Below are 6,801 nucleotides of genomic sequence, written 5' to 3' on the forward strand. Positions count from 1 at the left end.
TCTGCATTTTTTCTATGTAGCAGCAGAGCCAGTTTAGATGTTGTTTCAGAACTAACTATTGAAAATGAATCAGAACATAATAACAAATAGTACACAAATACACCATGCAAGTTTTTAAATAGCTTTTACAAAACTATCAAGCAGCAAATTTCATCTTCTGCTTTTGTAAAAATTTTCCTTCCTGTTCACCTGCAGCATTATTATAACTTGGCATCTGCACAGAAAATCTGGTAAACATAACTGTAGTTATGGTGCAGCGAACATACAAAATATTTATAAAAGGAAATAGCTGCAGATGTGACACTCTCAATGCCCAAAAGTATTACATATGACTTGAACTCAAGCATCATGCCATTTCTCCCCAAAATAAACTAAACAGTGTCATATAAAATATGTGTGTGTGCTACGTCTTCTCAAGTTAATTAGGTGCAACATGTCTGAGATATCAAGGATTGCATTTTAATCTGAAATTATTGTTAGCATGTTATACAAGTAAATAAAGCTATTCTTTTTTTTAAATTGTAGAAGTTCTGTGTCTGGTCAGTTCAGGATCATCCTGCCATTGTACAGAAATTAGTTAAAACTTGCATTATAAACCTATGAATGATTTAGTTTAAATTTGCAAATACATGATAACTGATGTGTCTAAGTAATGGAATAGTATACCGTTTACTAAACTGCTGACTTCAACTTTCTGTATTTATATACGTACAGATAATCCCCGACTTATGACCGTAATAGGGGCTGATGAGTTGGTCGTAACTCGGAGATCTCAGGCTGCTTCCAGGAGCAGGGACCACTGTATATAGTACTTTTAAATCAAAATATGTATTTGTACAGTAGTTTTCATTAAGATTTTTTTTTAAACAGTCGTATGTGCAGGTGGACGTAACTCATGTAGGTTGCAAGTTGAGGACCACCTGTATTGTTTTTTTAAATACATATTCATTTTTTTAAAAGCCTGGTAGTGATAAGAGTGATGGTAACCGTTCCAGAAAAAGCATCCAGATTCCACATGTAATAGGCCATGGACAACTATAAACAAGGATAGTGAATGCAGCTAGCATGTAGATCCCAAAAACTAAGCCAGTCAGCCAACAGGAACACTGAAGAGTAGTTCAGAATGGGAATCACCATCAATTACCCCTTTTACACAGAGATCCCACTAAATTGGCACGTCAACGACCGTGTTTAAAGCCAGGCCGGATTAGAGCATTTACACTGATCCATGAAAAGACAGTTCAGAGTGACCTTTTACATAGGGACCTGGCATCCCAGTTGAAAAGGAGTTGGGACCTGCAGCACTTCAGCACTGGTGTCCCAGGAAGGCGGGTAAGCCTTTTACACTGGAGCTGATTCAAAGCACATCAGCTCTGATATTATCTACCTTGGCAGGTTAAGTACCAGGATGAAAATGACCCCCTCCCATCCCCCCCCCATATCGTGTTCATCATGTTCACACAGGTAAGTGAAGTGGTAAAAAGGCGATTAATTACAGTCTTTTAAGGGCAGTGTAAAAGGACCTAATGTTGTCCCTCACTAGCATAAGTGAACCAAAGTCAATTATAAACTCCACCCCAATTAAGATCAGGGACGGAAAACCCTTCTCATTATATAACTCAATAGACATCATTGTCATAGCTCGATACGACAACAACACCATCTACAAATTTGCCGACAATACCACAGTAGTGGGTTGTATAAAGGGGATGAATCAGAATACAGGAGGGAGATTGAAAACTTGGCTGAATGGTGCACCAACAACAATACTGCACCCAATGTCACTAAAACTAAGGAGATAATTGTTGACTTCAGGAAAGGAAAGCCAGAGGTATACAATCCAGTAGTCATTGATTGACCCTCGAGGTCAAGGATAATGGACTTTGTTCCATTGATCTATTTATGGGTTCTCAAGTAGCTTTTGAGTCCAATCTTGGCTTTGAAAGATCTTCCACATCAGGACAGGGAGTTCCAGGTGGCAGATTGGGCCTTGGTTGTTGATGTCTATTTTTCCATTTACTTCTCTTTTCTTCTAGTTCTGGACATCTGCTGGCTTTGAAAGTCGCTGTTCCTTCTTGGATTATAGTTCTCCAGAGTTTCCTGTCCTTGGCATTGGTTTCCCAATGACTGATGTCGATGTTACATTTCTTCACGTTGGATTTTAAGACATCTTTGAATCTCTTCTGTTGTCCATCTTTTTCACGTTTCCCTTCTTTAAGGTGGGAGTTGAAGATTTGTTTTGGCAGATGTTCATCTTCTATCCAAACAACACAAGTGCTTACCTTAGTTGGTTCTTAATGACGTAGGCTTCAATGCTTGTTGTTTTTGTTTCATTTAGTGTGCAGATGTTAGTTCTTCTATCTTCCCAGCTGATACTTAAGATGTTTCAAAGATAGTGTTCGTGGAATTTTTCACTGCCTTTAAATGTTGTCAGTATGTTGTCCAGGTTTCCGAGGCATACAGAAGCATTTGGATCACCATTTCTTTGTACACTAGCATTTTGGTGTCCATTCAAATATCATAAAAGATTCTTATTCGGGGCATACAAAACCTGTTCCAGCGCATTTAAGGCAATGTTGGATCTTAATATTAAACATAGAAACATAGAAGATAGGAGCAGGAGTAGGTCATTTGGCCCTTCGAGCCTGCTCCACCATTCAATGAGATCATGGCTGATCTTAAAGTTCAGTACCCCGTCCCCGCCTTCTCTCCGTAACCCCTAATTCCCTTATACGGAAGAAATATATCTAATTCCCTCTTAAATATATTCAAAGAACCTGCCTCTACGGCAATGAATTCCACAGATTCACCACCCTCTGGGTAAAGAAATTCCTCCTCATCTCGGTTCTAAATGGTTTGGCTATTATCCTCGAACCATGCCCCCAGGTTCTGGACTCCCCCACCATCTGAAAAATCCCTTCCATATCCATTCTGTCCAGTCCTGCCAGAATTATATATGTCCCTATGAGATCCCCTCTCAATCTTCTATACTCCAGCGAGTACAATCCCAAATTGCACAATCTTTCCTCATAAGTTATTCCTGCCATTCCAGGTATCAGCCTGGTGAATCGCCTCTGCACTCCCTCCATTGCAAGAACATCCTTCCTCAGATAAGGCAACCAAAACTGCACACAATACTCCAGGTGGGGTCTCACCAAGGCTCTGTACAGCTACAGTAAGGTATCCTTGTTCCTATACTCACACCCTCTTGATATGAAGGCCAACTTACCATTTGCCTTTTTAACCACCTGCTGTACCTGCATGCTCGCCTTCAGTGACTGGTGCACAAGAACCCCTAGGTCTCTCTGCACTTCCTCATCTCCCAATCTATTGCCATTCAAAGGACAACATTGGAAGAGAGGTGACTTCCAAGATGTGGAAAGTGGTCCACATTTTCTATGGTTGTTTCACTCAGCTGAATTGATGGTTCTATCCTATTAGTCTTAGTGGTGGTGATTGGTAGATGATTTAAGTCTTCTTGGAATTGATGATGTGCAAGTTTCATGTATGCAAGGTCGAAGGCAGTCAGAATCTATTGTAGGTGGTATTACGAAAGCAAATGCTAGGTTAGGCCTTTCCTGCATGAAATTGTGGGTAAAAGGATAGGATATTGCAATGATCTCAGACCTTTATGCGAGATTGAGCTGGAGTATTGGTTACTATTTTGGCCTCCTTAATGAAAGACAAATGTTCTTGCAATAGAGGGAGAGTAGCAAAGGCTCATTGCACTGCTTTCTTGGATTTAGGGGCTGTCTTGTGAAGAGATCTCAAGTGGACCATATGTCTATTGTCCAAATTTTAGAAGAATAAAACTGACTTCATTAGGACATACAAAGTTCTTAAACAACTTCAAAAGCTAGTCATAGCACTGGTACGACAGTGAAAAATATTTCCTTTTAGCAAATATGTCCATGACATTGTTTAAGAGGGGAAATGAGGAAAATAATTCTGGAACTTGTCACCCAAGTGGTTGAGGTACTCTCACAGCATCTTCAAAAATACTTAGATTAACACTTGAAGTCGTTTAGCAGAGAAAGCTGACAAGCCAGGTACTGGAAAATTGCATTTGTACAGTTAGATACCTGATGGACATGGAGGACCAAGAGCCAGTTTTTGTATGATAAACTTTATGACATTTTAATAGCAGCAGGTCAAAGAGCAGACTTTATAGAGCCAGCATAAAGATAGGAAACCAACATTTCTGGCTTGAGAGCCTTCATGCAGGGACTTTCTCCAGCACTCGTATTCCCACGTACTTGCAGGGTCCCCAGCCCCTCATCGCCTTCACGCAGAGACCCTCACCGGCCACTCCATCACTTCATCAACAGCGACGCTCCGTACACGTCCCCAACAAAATAATACCACCCCTCTTCCCCGCCCCGCCCCCCCCGCCCCGCCCCCCCCCAGCCCCTCAGCCCCCCAGCCCCCCAACCCCCCAGCCCCCCAACCCCCCAACCCCCCAGCCCCCCAGCCCCCCAACCCCCCAACCCCCCAGCCCCCCAACCCCTCAGCCCCCCAACCCCTCAGCCCCCCAACCCCTCAGCCCCCCAACCCCTCAGCCCCCCTCTACCCCTCAGCTCCCCAACCCCTCAGCTCCCCAACCCCTCAGCCCCCCAACAGCCCCCCAACCCCTCAGCCCCCCAACCCCTCAGCCCCCCAACCCCTCAGCCCCCCAACCCCTCAGCCCCCCAACCCCTCAGCCCCCCAACCCCTCAGCCCCCCAACCCCTCAGCCCCCCAGCCCCTCAGCTCCTCAGCCCCCCAGCCCCTCACCCCCCCCCCTCCCATCACAACAAGGCCCTGCGGCTTATGCTGCAACTTTTACACGGCTTTCAACGGTGATCAGTGTCAGCCAGAGCCCGTCCGTCGCGCAACCGACGGCGAGAGGAGGCGCCACCTCTCCCGCCCCGTCCTCCGGTCGCCGGCCCTCCAGCCGCCCCACCCAGGGCCGAGCCGCCGCGCTCGCCCGCAAACCGTCGGCGAGTCGCTGCTCACCTGCTCCTCAGGATCATCCTCTCCTCAGGCCCCGAAGCCCGGCCGCTCCGTTCGCAACCGGGGTCCCGCACTGGCCATGCGCCTGCGCACCACCGCCTGCACGGCTTAAAGGAGCCGCTGGCGGGAGGCGCCCGGGACCTCACCTGGCAGCTCAGGTGCCCCCTCGGTGTTCATGGGACCGGGAAACACCAAACAACCGTTTTAGGCCACAAAGTAAGTATGATTGCCATCGCGAGAATAAAGGCACCTTTCTATTGTCTATGACTTGCATTGATTGAGAGGAGGGTCGGCTTCCAAACGTGGGGGGAGATGCTGATGTGAAAATCTCAGCAGAGCACTGTGCAAATATTGTCTCAGGGAAAGGACATCGGATGGTTAAGTGGCTACTTCCCACAGGCAGTGAGAATGGTGAATGAGCAAAGGAACTGCTCACACTAACCATCCAAGATTCTCATATTCGTGAAACTATTTATTGTATCTATGAATATTTTTGGTCTGGCTGTGTGTTGTGTCTGGTTGTGTGTCTGCCTGTTTTTGCACCGAGGACCAGAGAACGCTGCTTCATTGGGTTGTATTTGTGCAATCGGATGACAATAAACGTGATTATGTGAGAAACCGAAGTACCTTCACAGAATTTGCTCGAGACAAAAATTGAGAACAAAGAACTTTTATTATACTATTACAATGCAAGGTTGGGTGCTTCCCCTTACCCGGGGAAGACACACAGATACTGGGGCAGACCCAACTTTTATACAGTTCATTTCAGTACAGAGATACCTTCCCCCTAACATTCTTCTGCCTCCTGGATTGGTTTAGCATTAGGTAATAATTAGAACTTCAGGCCTGTCTGAAATAAACCTTAAGACAGTTAAAGAAGGCAGGTGAGAACATTACAAATGTCCTGATCATCATTATTCAAAACTGGCTGAGCAAGAAATGCAGATACTAATAATCTGAAATTTTAAAAAAAAAGAAATAATATCTATGTCTGCAAAAGGTACGGGCCGCACAGTTGGCAAAGAAGTTAGCACAAAGCCTTTGGTAGCACCAGCGACCGGGACCAGGATTTGAATCCCACTCTGTCTGTAAGGAATTTGTGTGTTCTCCCCATTTCTGTGTGGGCTTTTCCCAGGGCTCCGGTTTCCTCCCACCGTTCAAAATGTACCAGGGTTGTAGTTAATAGGGTGTAAATTGGGCAGCATGAGCTCATGGGTCAAAATGGCCTGTTACAATTTTTTTTTAATTTTAAAAAGTACTGCTTGGCCTGCTATGCATATCCAACATGCCTATATTTTCAGTTTTCCCGGTAGAGGTGCCTGAGGATTAGATGGCTGCTAATATTGTACAATTAAATGAAAAAAGGAAGTTTGATCCATTCCAATGGTGAATGAGTTATTGGAATCTATTCTGAAGCATAACTTTCATTTAGGAAAGCATAGAGTAACTTGAGTCAGTCAGAATGATTTATATACAGAAGATTATGTTTTATTAAGCATTAATATTTGGAGAAGGTAATACTGATTTTGGCAAGGCTTTGACAAGTTCTCACACAACAAGCTAGTCAAAAAGATGAAACTTCCCAGCATAACTGTCAATGCAAGAAGTAAAAGATTAATGGAAGTCTTGTAGCAGGAAGTCTCTAACAATCTAGGTTCCAGAGAGCTCAGTAGTCAATCCCTTATTTTCCGTTATATATACTGTACAAGTGCAGGAAGCATGATAAAGATGTTTGCAGATAATTTAAAAATTACTCATGTGGTTGATAGGGAAGAAGAAACCCTTAATCAATAGGAAGCTCAACAGATCC

The 6,801-nt window shown here is 44.3% G+C and overlaps 1 protein-coding gene across 3 annotated transcripts in view; it reads right to left on the bottom strand.

Annotated features, from left to right (window-relative positions):
- Positions 1 to 5,149, bottom strand: part of tnk2b (tyrosine kinase, non-receptor, 2b) — a 192,678-nt gene extending 187,529 nt beyond the window's left edge. For all 3 annotated transcript variants that reach the window (XM_069897197.1, XM_069897195.1, XM_069897196.1), the window contains exon 1: positions 4,995 to 5,149. The gene's annotated coding sequence lies outside the window, so the exon portion shown is untranslated. The remainder of the gene's footprint in view (positions 1 to 4,994) is intronic.
- Between the last annotated feature and the right edge of the window lie 1,652 nt (positions 5,150 to 6,801).

The sequence above is a fragment of the Narcine bancroftii genome, chromosome 9 (genome assembly GCF_036971445.1).
Source record: "Narcine bancroftii isolate sNarBan1 chromosome 9, sNarBan1.hap1, whole genome shotgun sequence".
Lineage (NCBI taxonomy): Eukaryota > Metazoa > Chordata > Chondrichthyes > Torpediniformes > Narcinidae > Narcine > Narcine bancroftii.